Here is a 12680-nt window from a genome sequence, read left to right on the forward strand (position 1 = left end):
GCTAGCACAGCTTTGTTTTTGTATATCTCACATCTAGAATAGCTCTGGCATATATTAAGAGCTTTTAATTTGGACAGTGTTTTGTTCCCATGAATAAGAGTGGATTCCTGAAACCAGATTAAACATTTTAAGTGGGAAGGATGAGTTTAATAGTTGAAGTCTTGTGCTATTGACCTTTATTGCTGGTATAGGGGCAAAAGTTCTTTTTTTTCCCCACACCTTCCCAGCATTTCCAACATGCCCATCAGTGAAGAGGGAAGAGGAAAATCTAAAGAGAATAGTGTAATTTTAGATTCAAGATAATGGAATTTTGTTTAGCACTCTGGGCCTACATTGAAGCTTAAGGATAACCACTTCCTTGGAAGTAAAACAAAGTAATTATCCACTTTCTTGGAAGTTAAAGAGGGGGATCTTTTCAGCTTTAGCCAGAAATCTAAGGGGACTGGAATTTTATGAAATTTAAGAAAACTCAGTTTTTATAGAAAGCTAATGACAGCAAAATGTTTCTATCCGAATTGAATTTTGAAAATAAATAGTATGTTACAGTGAATGTATTTTCTGGCATTACTTAATGCCTCTGCAAAATCATAAATCAGGAAACTTCTATTTTTGATCCACTCTTAAGTATGTCAAGAAAGTAGTGATGGGGCTGGGAAGGTGGCTCAGTGGTAGAGCTCTTGGCCTTGCATGCCTGAGGCCCTGGGTTCGACTCCCTCAGCACCACATAAGCAAAAAGAAAAAAGCTGGAAGTGGCGCTGTGGCTCAAGTGGTAGAGCACTTGTCTTGAACTGAGCCCAGAGTTCAGGCCCCATGACCGGACCCCCCCCCCCCCCCCAAAAAAAAAAAAAAAAAAAAAGAAAGTAGTGATGTATGTTTGGAAGATCTTTAATAGATTTTTGGTTTGGTTTGGTTTTTTGCCACCTTATTCATCTCCCCATTCACAATACAGACCAGGCACAGCTTGGGCTGAGGTATATATGGAGTGGGTTTAGTCTGCCTCCTCTTTTTATATAGTCAGTGTAAGAACACAGCCTGTGGAAGCACCAGGAGGACAGATCTTTAATATTCTCCCTAGAAACAGAACCAGTAAAATAGGTATATTGTACGGGTATTTGTTCTTTGTTTTTTTGGTTTTTTTTTTTTTTTAAGCAGTCCTAGGGCTTGAACTCAAGGCCCGGGCACTATCCATGAGCTTCTTTTACTCAAGGCTAGCACGCTACACTTGAGCCACAGCACCTCTTCTGCCTTTTTCTGTTTATGTGATACTGAGGAATCGAACCTAGGGCTTCATGCATGCTAGGCAAGCACTTGACCATTAAGCCACATTCCCAGCCCTATATGATGTTTTAATAAGGAACTGACATGCATTTTTGGAGGCTAGCATGTTGAGTTGTCAAATTGGAAACTTTATAGTGCTCATGGTATAGTTGTGTTCTGAGTTGAAAGATGAGAAAAGGCTAGTCTCAGTTCAAAGTCATGCAAGGGAGAATTTCACCATGAGGATGGTTGATCTTTTTGTTTTATCCAAAATCACCATCACGGAAATTAATGATATGTTTGGGGATGATTTTTTCATAAATTTGGTACATGAAAGTAAATGGAGGTTTGACCCACACGGTAAAGTGCCCACTAGTCTTGAGTGAACAAGCTAAAAGAGAGATAGCTCTAGCAAGAGGCCCAGCATTCAAGCCCTTCACACAAAACGAACCAATATCTAGTTCCCTCTTACTCCTTAGGGTAGAGAAAGATTTAATTACAGGACACAAGGCAGCCATTAGACCATTTCAGCTGGTCTTTGCCATCTTAGAATTGTATCATCCCTCTCTGATTTTAGGATTCACAATGTAATTTCCCCTTTCTTCCAGTCTTGAACTCTGACCTTGGGCTTGTTCTGCTTGCTTTGCTTGTGGATACCTCCCTACTCACTTAAGCCATGCTTCTTGCCTGGCTTTTTGCTGGTGAATTATTTTCTCTTGAGCATCAGCTTCCATATTCATAATATAAAATGAAACAATGTATTCATGTAGAGAACTGCTGTAAGGAAGAATTTGAGATTAAAATAATTGACAGTTTCTTGCTTGTAACAAGTGCTTTTGGTGTTAAATTAGGATTAATTGCTTACCACTTGTTTTACAGAACTGGAGCTTTACAAGGAGATGTAGTACCCACCTTAAAAAAAGGTTTTGGTTTTCTGTTTGCCCAAAGCCCAATCCAAAAAAAAATCTCTGTATAATGCCTTTTATAGGATGAATTTTGTATGATTTGAAAGAGCAACAGAAACATTTATTTGGTATACTATGGAAGCACAGTGGGTTATATTCCTACCAGCAGATTTGATCTCTGTTTATATCCAGACACTTTCATTGCTATTCTTCCTGATTTAGAGTTGAAAGCACAGACTCCCTCTAAAGCCAGACCTTTCACTTTCTCACAGAATGGGATCCACGCCAGCTTATTTCACATCATTGTATTTTTCTCCTCCAGTCTAATCAATTTTTCTATCATTCTCAGACATTCTAGTATATATTGAATACAATTTGATATATAAGTTTTACCCAACTTCTGATGGTCTGACTTAAAATGATGTGAAAGTGTTAAGAGTTCAGTATGCTCACCTACAAGACAGCAGGTACAGCTTTGACCTGTAGCATGACAACTGGCAAGCTGTGTATTCCATGAAGTTATCCATCAGCAAACCACATCGTTAGTACCAAGGACCATAGGTCTATCCAGATGAATGTGGCTGAGGTCAACAAGATCCCAGGCAGGTTCAATGGCCAATTTAAAACATATGCTATCTGAGATGCGATTCGCAGGTTGGTGAGTCAGATGACTCCATTCTCCAGATGACTCCATTTTCTAATTGGCCAAGGCTGATGGCACTGTCTGAACTTCTGACCATTGGATATGGGGGTATAGAATATTTGTCATAAGTAAACAGAAGCAAAAAACTTTGGAAAGTACTGTACTTAGATGTTTTTTGTTTGTGCTGGTATTGAGGCCTGGTATCAGGGCCTGGGAGCTGTCCCTTAAGTTTTTGCTAAAGATTAGCACTCTACTACATGAGTCACAGCCTCACTTGGAGCTTTTAGGTATTACTTGGAGATGAGTCTCTTAGACTTTTCTACTGGGAGAGAAAATCTGGCTTTAAACTTGACTGAGTAGTTAGGGTTTGAGGCATGAAGGAAGCACTGGCACCTGGCTGTATTTAGATTTTTTGTTTTTATTTTTATTTTTTCTTGTCAGTTGTGGAGCTTGAACTCATGGTCTGGACACTGTCTCTGATCTCTTTTGCTCAAAGCTAGTTGTCTACCACTTTGGACCAAAGTTCCACTTCTGGTTTTCTGGTGGTTACAGAATCTCACAGGCTTTCCAGCTTGGACTGGCTTTGAACCACTATCTTCAGATCTCAACCTCCTGAGTAGCTAGGATTACAAGCATGTGCGACTGGCATGTGGCTTGTACTTAGAATTTTGATCTAATGGTATGCTACCCAGACAAGACTTACAATATTGAGTGACAGGAAAGAGTCAAAGCTCTTGTGAAATGTGTGCTTATATGGATAGTCAACACTTGATAGTATACTGTGTTGGTATGATGTTTGGTAGATAAGGTATATTGAAACTTTTTTTTTGGCAGTACTGTGGTTTGAATTTGCAACCTCTGAGTAACACCTCCAACTCTAAAACACATTTTTTGATTTGACAAAACTTTCAACTTAAAATAAATTCACCAGAGATAACACTGTTACAAGTCAAGAAGTATTTGTATTTTAAATACCTTCTGAAAGTTCTCCCCAGGCTTTAGATCTTCCCTACTCACAAATGTTCTCCTGTCTCAGTATCTTTTTTTTTTTTTTTTTTCTTTTGGTTGGTCATGGGGCTTGAACTCTGGGCCTGGGCGCTGTCCCTCAGCTCTTCAGCTCACGGTGAGCGCTCTACCACTTGAACCACCGAGCCACTTTGGTTTTCTGGTGGTCTATTGGAGATAAGAGTCTCACGGACTTTTCTGCCTGGGCTGTCTTTGAACCGTGATCCTCAGATCTCAGCCTCCTGAGTAGCTAGGACTACAGGTATGAGCCACCAGCGCCCAGCTCAGTATCACTTTACAGTTAAACTTCCCAGGAGTTTTGAGTGCCTTCTTCATCACCTTATGCACTTATTTCCTCAGACCACTCCAAATGATCTTTGTCCCCATCACTTTCTGAATTGCTGTCCATGGCTACTCAGTGTTGCCCTAGTAGTTTTTTTGTTTTGTTTTGAGACTGTTTCACTGTGTAACCCAGGCTCTGGTGTCCTGCCTTGACCTCCTTAATGCTGGGATTACAGGTATATGTCATCAAACCAGGACAGGACTTCTTAAAAAATTATGTTTTTATCTTTAAGTAGTCTACAAAGGATTTGCAAGTAAAATGAATCTTGATCATCTTCCCTATCAGGCCAGGGCTTACTCTTGGACTCTTTAAATGTTCTTAGACATTGTTTGGACTTGTCTTCTATTGCTCAGACTTTTATCCAGTCATGTGCTGTAAGTGCCAGTACTACATTTATAATCTCCAAATGTAAATCTCCAGATTGTTCTTCTGAACTTCAGACTTTTTCTATATGGCATCACATCCCACTACCAGATATTTAGTAAGCATCTCAAACTCTTGGCCCCACCCCAAGCCTTCTACCCTATAGTCAAGCTTAATAATTAGCAGTATTCACTGGTTCCTTGGAGTAAAAACAGAAGAGTCTTTTGGGTTAAATTCCTTTTCTCTCACACCTTGTATCTTATTAGAAAGCCATATGCAAAATTCTATCTTTTATCATTATCACCACTGTTGACTTCCCAACTCAAGACAACAGGATTTCTGCTGTAGATGTCAGTACTAACTTGCTGCCAGTTTTGGGAAACAGTTGCAAGTTCTTTAGCATCTAGACAGAGACTTTTTTGTTTAAGGTTCTGTTTTCCATTGTGTTAAGGATAATACTAAGTCCTTATCCAACAAGTCCTTAAAAGCCTTTTTCTGACCTCCTGTGGACTTTGGTCCTTCTTTACTGAGTTCTAACCACATTATCTTGTTCTTCTAACACAAAGCTAAGAAGCTTTACAGCTCTTTTGTACTTTTTCCTTTGCCTGGAATGCTCTTCTCATACATATACACACATACACATAAAACATATATTATAAACATGCATTCAAGATTCAGCCAAAAAAGGGCTAGGTGGATGCTTGCCTAGCATGCATGAAGCCCTGGGTTTGATTCCTCAGTACCACATAAACAGAAAAAGACTGAAGTGGAGCTGTGGCTCAAGTGGTAGAGTGCTAGCCTTGAGCAAAAGAAGCTCAGGGTCAGTGCCCAGCCCCTGAGTTCAAGCCCCAGGACTGGCCCCCCCCCCCCCCAAAAAAATTAATTAAGCAAGAAGAGAAATCGCAAACAGAATTTTCCTGTGTATCACCTTCTGACAAAATATGCATATAAAAAAATCAGTATATTTAGCTCACAGTTCCGAAGGTTTCACAGGGCAGCACCCACGCCCAGAGTTCAAGCCCCATGACTGACAAAAAGAAATAGAAGGAAATCACAAGGTTGGTCATGAAGAAGAGACTAAGTTAGGGCCAGGTTCAGGCTTTTATAACCTCCAAATTAAGTAGGCTTGTAGGAGAAATACCTTAACCTCTTTTGAGGGTTGTACCCTCAAATCACCTACTAGCTCCTCCCCATCTTTTGAAGACTTGGTTTCCACATTACCACATTGAGAACTGAACCTCCCAACACATAGACAGAACTGTAAACTGTATCCAGATCTGTTTCTTGCCTTCATAGCTTGCATCACTACCTGATATTTTTACCTCTTCTCCCCTCTCCCTTCCTTCTTCCCCTTTCTTCTATATAATCACAAGGAGAGCAAGGTCTTTGCCTTTTCCCCCTGCTGTGGAATGATGCCTGCTTCATAACTGTGGATTCATAAATCAGCGATTAAGAAAGAACAGGTCTAGCTGGGCGCAAGTGGCTCACATCTGTAATCCTAGCTACTGATCAGGCTGAGATCTGAGGATCTGCATTTGAAGCCAGCCTGGGCAGGGAAGTTCATGATACTCTTAATCGCCAATTAGCTACCAGAAATGCTGGTAGTGGAGCTGTAGCTCAAGTGGTAAAGTGCTAGCCTTGGGCAGCACCCAGGCTCTGAATTCTAGCCACAAGACTGGCACCACCACCACCCCCCTCAAAAAAAAGAACAGGCCTAAAGAGAGTAGAATCAGAATCTATTAAAAAAAAAAAAAAAAAAGAACTTTTACTGTTCTAGATAATTCAAAGTCATAGGTAATTTCTCTGATGAAATGGGATGATAAAAAACCATGACCACATTTTATTTGCTTTTTTTTCCTTTTCTTCCTACCCCCCACTCCCCGTCCTCCATCATGGGGCTTGAACTTGAACTCGGCCTGGGCGCTGTCCCTCAGCTCTTCAGCTCAAGGCAAGTGCTCTACCACTTGAGCCACAGCACCACTTCTGGTTTTCTGGTGGTGGTTAATTGGAGATCATAGTCTCATGGGCTTTCCTGCCTGGGCTGGCTTTGAACCGTGATCCTCAGATCTCAGGCTCCTGAATAGTTAGGATTACAGGTGTGAGCCACCATTGCCCAGCTTCTGTTTAGTTTTTGAGATAGGTTACCTATGTATCCCAGGCTGGCCTTTAACTCATAATCCTGTTGCCTTAGCCTCCTTAGTTACTAGCATTATAGGCAAACACCATTATGACCAGCCAAGAGCATGTTTTAGAATTGGTGAGAAGACCTTTACCATGGTTTGTAAAGACCTTTACCATGTAAAGGCTTTGTAAAAAGCCTACAAAACCATTTTGGTATTTGACAGGACAGACTCACATAACGGTCTTGTATGTTAGCTGTCTGCAGCCCCTCCCCCCTTTATGATAGTATATAGATTTATTCATTCACAGTTCTGAGGCCCAGAAATACACATTTTCAAAGTTTGCAAATGTTTTTTTGGAAGGTTGAGAAGGAGCCATCCTTCCTTGTTTCAGCTGGTCCAAGTGTTCCTTGACCTCAGATGACACTAAACTCTTAATTGCTGCTTCCCACTTGGCATGTCCACCTCTTCCCACATAAAAAAAGGACACTTAGTATTTAAGGCACAGATTATTCAGGATGGTCTCATGAGATTGTTTAGTTACTTGCCTCTGTGAAGGCTCTAAGGTTGTTACATTTATAGGTTCCAGGGAATAGAATGCCAAAGAACCTTTCAGAGGGCCATCATTGAACCCCCTCCAGAACCCCATATGTGATGTATCCCACATTGCTACTTGGATCTCTTTTTCTTTTTTGTACTTGATTACTTTTTTGCAACCATACTAGTTTCCCTGAATTTGAATATACCAGATCCTTGTGAATTTGATCCTTTGTACTAGCTTTTCCCTCTGCTTGTTACCTCCTTCTGTGGATAACATGAATTATTCTTTTCTTTTTTTGGGGGGGGGGTCCAGTCATGGGGCCTGAACTCTGGACCTGGGCGCTGTCCCTCAGCTCTTCAGCTCAAGGCTAGCGCTCTACCACTTGAGCCACAGCGCCACTCCCGGCTTTTTTTCTTTTTGCTTATGTGGTACTGAGGAATTGAACCCAGGGCCTCGTGCATGCAAGGCAAGTGCTCTACCACTGAGCCACCTTCCCAGCCCCTGAATTATTCTCAGAAGTAAAGAGCTCATTTTCTTGCTCACTTTGTTTTTAGTGTTCCCCCTTTGGTTGAAAGAGCAGTTTCATGTTCTGTTGCTTAGGTGCTAGGATGGCTTGAATATCCAGACATATGGCTGGCAGCAGTTGATTTGGGGATGAGAGATGGGATCTCATGAAAGTGAATTCAGTGCACGACTTCTGTATTGTATTGATTGATAATTATGTATGCCTCATGAATTTTACTTAAAAATAATCAAATGGCCCTTGGTAGAAAAAGAAAAAGTTCTTTACCCTCCCCATTTTTTTCAAGATGAATGTAGGAGTACAATTCATTCTAGATTGCATTTGGAGATTGAAAAACCAAAGAAAAGGATTGGGATGCTATAAGATGATACTGTGCTTGCCTGATAACTAACTGGCTGTTGCTTCTCAGTGCCATGAATAAGGTTTTCTTGTGTGATTATATATTTGAAATTAGTCTTATCCTAGAGGTGGTTGGGGGTGGTGCTCCCATGTTTCACGTTTGTTTTGGTTCCTCACCATAACCCTCCCGAGCCCCCATCTCTTCTGTTGTACTCCTAGGAAAGGATATTATGATGGCAGTATCTGGATTTATTTCCTCCATGACAGGGGTTGAAGTATTCTAGTCACTAGATCTGTCTCTATGATTAGGCTTTGTTGAGTCTACCTTTCCCCAAAGCAATGTTTCTCAATCTAACCTTTTTCAGACCTGGTGATGGGAAGGTTTTTCTAACTGTTCCCTATTTTAAACTGAGTTGGTTGACCTTATCTCAACCATCACATTTGTAGTCACTTAGATAATTTAAATCCTATTTTATCAGTTTATAGTTTAAAGAGTTAGAGACTTTGCAGCAATAAAAAGCATTTTCATGTCTTGTTTTGAAACTAATAGTGAAATTTACCTGATTAGAAAACTCAAAGAGGCAAGATGGTGTAATAGAGGTACTCAGCACTGATGCTTCTTTACCATATAGATCCTGAGCAACAGGTGTCCAGCTCCACAGTGGGGAGTAGATGAGCACTGGAATTTAACAAAGGAATGGTTAGGTCTACAGGCTTTTGATGGTAGAATAGTACAAGAGACAATGTTCTCGCGCCCTAATCAGCATGGATACGTCTGGGGTAGGCAAGGATATAGGTGAATGAAAGTACTGTTCTATTTCCCCAAGAACTTTGTGAGAGAGCTCAGAGAAGTGACTTTGGCGTAAACACACTAGGAGTTTATGCTGTAGGAAACATGGACTGCAATTCTAAAATCAGCCCTTTGGGCAACTTACTATGAGTTGAGGGTTGAATAGTTGGGTAGTTTTGTACAGAACTGAGCCTGAAGGAACATTAGGGTGGCAGATAATTTGTATTCTCTTACCTCCTCCCAGCCCATATGATTGTAATTTAGTTTGCATTGCCATACTACTGAAGCATGCAGCCTAAAAACTGGAGTGGCAGTTCGGTGTACTCTAGCTCATTCTAGTATACAAAGGGCTGAAAGAAATTTTCATATAGCAAGCAGCACAATGAGGGTGGGGAGAAAGGAGGATCTTTAGCGGTATTGCTCTGTTCATGGGGTATACAGCTAAGGTAGATCCAAAGAGAAGCTTTTTGCCTTTTTTTTTTTTTTTTTTTTGGTGGGGGGGTCCAGTCGTGGGGCCTGAACTCTGGGCCTGGGTGTTGTCACTCAGCTCTTCAGCTCAAGATGAGTGCTCTACCACTTGAGCCACAGTGCCACTTCTGGCTTGTCTTTTTGCTTATGTGGTGCTGAGGAATCGAACCCAGGGCCTCATGCATGCAGCAAGCACTCTACCACCTTCCCAGGCCCCCAAAGAGAAGCTTTGATTGGTGTAGGTTCTGATCTTCTGACTGGCTCCCTCATCAAGAGTGAAAATGAATTTTTTTGCCTGCTTAATTTTTTTCCTCTTTATATTTTTATTTTTTTTTTCTCCTAGTTTTAAACTTCCCCTTTTGTTATGTTTGATGCTATTGGCAGTTTTCATTTTTTGTTTTTTGTTCTTTTACAGTGCTGCGGATCAAGCCCAGGCAGTTGTACAAATTGGTCAGGTGCTCAGCCACTGAGCTTCATACTCCCAGCTGAACGAAACTCCAATTCCAGCTGTCATCAAGACCTCAAACATTGGCAGATATTTGAACTTGAGGCATAGGGAAACAAAAGTTCCTGAACAGTGACCACTGCCCAGGTTGGGACAGCTAAGATGGAATTTTAAGCCCCAAAGTAATAACTGTTGTGTGAACTGTACCTACCAAGGGTGCTCTGCTTGCTCATCCCTATTCCATCGCTGGTCACACATTGCTGTCAAGACTGGATGTGTCACTGAGAGGGGAAGCTGTGATCCTAGCTCCCACAAGCCACTACGGGAGTGATTGAGAGCTTTGTGCCCATCACAATTAAAATAGCCAGTATCAGATTGACTTAGTAACAGAGCCAGTATTATCAGTTTCTGTGGAAACCAATCACCTGATTCCATTTTTTTATTTTTCTTATAACCACAGTGCATAATTGGTAGATTATATCCTCTTGAAAGATCTACAGATAGTCCCTCAGACTTCATTAGGGTAGATGCATTGTGTCCAATGAATTGCATCCAATGAAGCCATAGGGAGATTTTACCTAGAGTAACATTGGAAAGAAGCTGAGCATTATTGGGCAGGGGGCAGGAGGAGAGCTGGTTCCTTAAAGCAGGTTAAGAGAAAGCCATTTATTATATAAAAGTAGAAGAGGTATCCAACCCAAAATACGAAGATGTCTAAACGTAGAAGTACCAGAAATAAGAAAAAAAATGGTAATGGGACATCTAAAATTTCTAATTCTCTGGTAACTCATTCCAAAGATTCTAAAGCGAATGAAATGCAAAACGAAGAAATATGGACTTCTTTCAAGAGGAACTTGCTAGAGAGTCTGAGAGAAACGATAAATGAACATACGAAGACATGCTGTGAAACTATTCGTGAAGCAGGTGAACAGATAAAAGACTGTGTAATAAGCAGTTATGAAGACTTTTCAATAAGCAGTTGTGAAGACTTGAAGAAGACAGTACAAGATTTGAAAGGGGATGTAAGAGAAATCTCAAAAATGACACAAAAGATGACAAGATCAGTAGAAAGCCTCAGTAAGAGAGTAGGCCAAACAGAAGAAAGAGTAACAGATCTCGAAGATAGGACTTTTAAACTATTAGTGTCAGAGAGAAATATACGAAGAAAATTAAAAGAGAGTGAAGAAGAACTACAAACTCTTGGGGATTCAATAAAAAGATCAAACATCCGTCTCATTGGCATACCTGAAGGAGAAGAGCTAAGGGTTGGAAGCCTAGCAGAACTATTCAAGGAAATAATATCAGAAAATTTTCCAGATCTTGGGGAAAACATGGATATCCATGTACAGAATGCATTTAGAGCCTCAAGTAGATCAGATCAGATAAATACTTGTCCAAGACATATCATAATTACATTATCAAGAGTAACGGACAAAGAAAGAATTCTAAAATCTGCAAGAGAAAAGCACCAGGTAACATTTAAAGGTAAACACATTAGATTAACAGCAGATTTCTCAGAAGGAACTCTAAATGCCAGAAGGGCATGGAATGATGTGCTCCAAGTTCTCAAAGAAAACAACTGCCAACCAAGATTAATATACCCGGCAAAGTTGTCTTTCACATTTGAAGGAGAAATAAAGACATTTAGAGATAAAAATGAGCTAAGGAAATGTATGACCACTAACCCAACGTTACGAAATATGCTTGAGGGAATTCTTCACTCAGAAGAAAAAGAATGGTCAGCATTATAGAACGTCAGAGATAAGAGGGATGAATTAACAAAACACCTTTGGAAAAATCAGTAATGAAACAAATGCACATCTTTCAGTATTAACCGAATGTAAATAATCTTAATTCTCCAACAAAAATATCTGGACTAGCTGAATGAGGACCCAATATATAGCCTTCTCGAAACTTTCTTCTCTTGGCAAAGGTATACATTAAGACACAAAAAAATTCTTCACAATATCACTAATTATTAAGAGAACAATTTGTTAAAAGGAATAAATTTATGTGTGCCAAGTGTGGACATGTTCAATTTTATATAAATTATGATAGGCCATGAGTAAGAGATGAGGCAGAAATTCAAGCATTATTGAGACAATTGCATGTCTATATGTAGCAAATTGAAACTAGAAACTTACCTCCCTGTACAGAACAAAATGGATCAGAGACCTATACTTGTAGTTGATACTTGGAATTGTTTCCCAGATAAGAACCCAAGAGCACAGGAAACAAGAAGACAATGAAGAGAAATGATTAGGAGAAATCTTTGCTATTTATATGGCATAATGCCATATGAATAAAACAAAAATCAAAAGATGTACGAATAGATCTTAAAAGAAGAAAATGGCCAGTTTAAGAAAAATTTCTCAGCCATCAGAATTGCAAATAAGTACAGTAAGATTCAAATTCAAGCTACTGTTAAAAAAAGGGAGGGGCGGTGTTGGGAGGTGGCTCAGTGGTAGAGGGCTTGCCTTGCAAGCATGAGGCCCTGGGTTCGATTCCTCAGCACCATATAAGCAGAAAAAGACAGAAGTGGTGCTGTAGCTCAAGTGGTAGCACTAACCTTGAGCTGAAGATCTAAGGGACAGTGCCCAGGCCCCAGAGTTCAAGCCCCATGACCGACCAAACAAAAAGTGGGGGAGGGGGCAAGACTGGAGAAAATGGACTTCTGTCTACTGTTAGTACTGCCACTGTGCAACACAAAAAATGGAGGTTCCATTCCAAGATAATAAGCAAATGTCAGCATATAAGATAAATGCATGCCCATGACAGTATTTCACAATAACCTATATAGTGAATTAGCCTGAGTGTCAACAGAGAATAGATTTAAAAATGGTCTAAACACAATGGAGCTTTAATGGAGGAGGAATATCCTGTCATTTGCAGGAAAATGGAACCACAGACTAAGTCAAGCACTGCTTGTTTTCCTTCA

The 12680-nt window shown here is 40.3% G+C and overlaps 1 non-coding gene across 1 annotated transcript; it reads right to left on the reverse strand.

Moving 5' to 3' along the window:
• Nucleotides 1-924: 924 nt before the first annotated feature.
• On the reverse strand, nt 925-1053 carry LOC122109785. Its single transcript, XR_006147752.1, has one exon. It is a non-coding gene; the product is annotated as a small nucleolar RNA SNORA51 (small nucleolar RNA).
• Nucleotides 1054-12680: the final 11627 nt, after the last annotated feature.

The sequence above is a fragment of the Dipodomys spectabilis genome, unplaced genomic scaffold (genome assembly GCF_019054845.1).
Source record: "Dipodomys spectabilis isolate Male_0828 unplaced genomic scaffold, ASM1905484v1 ptg000069l, whole genome shotgun sequence".
Taxonomy (NCBI): domain Eukaryota; kingdom Metazoa; phylum Chordata; class Mammalia; order Rodentia; family Heteromyidae; genus Dipodomys; species Dipodomys spectabilis.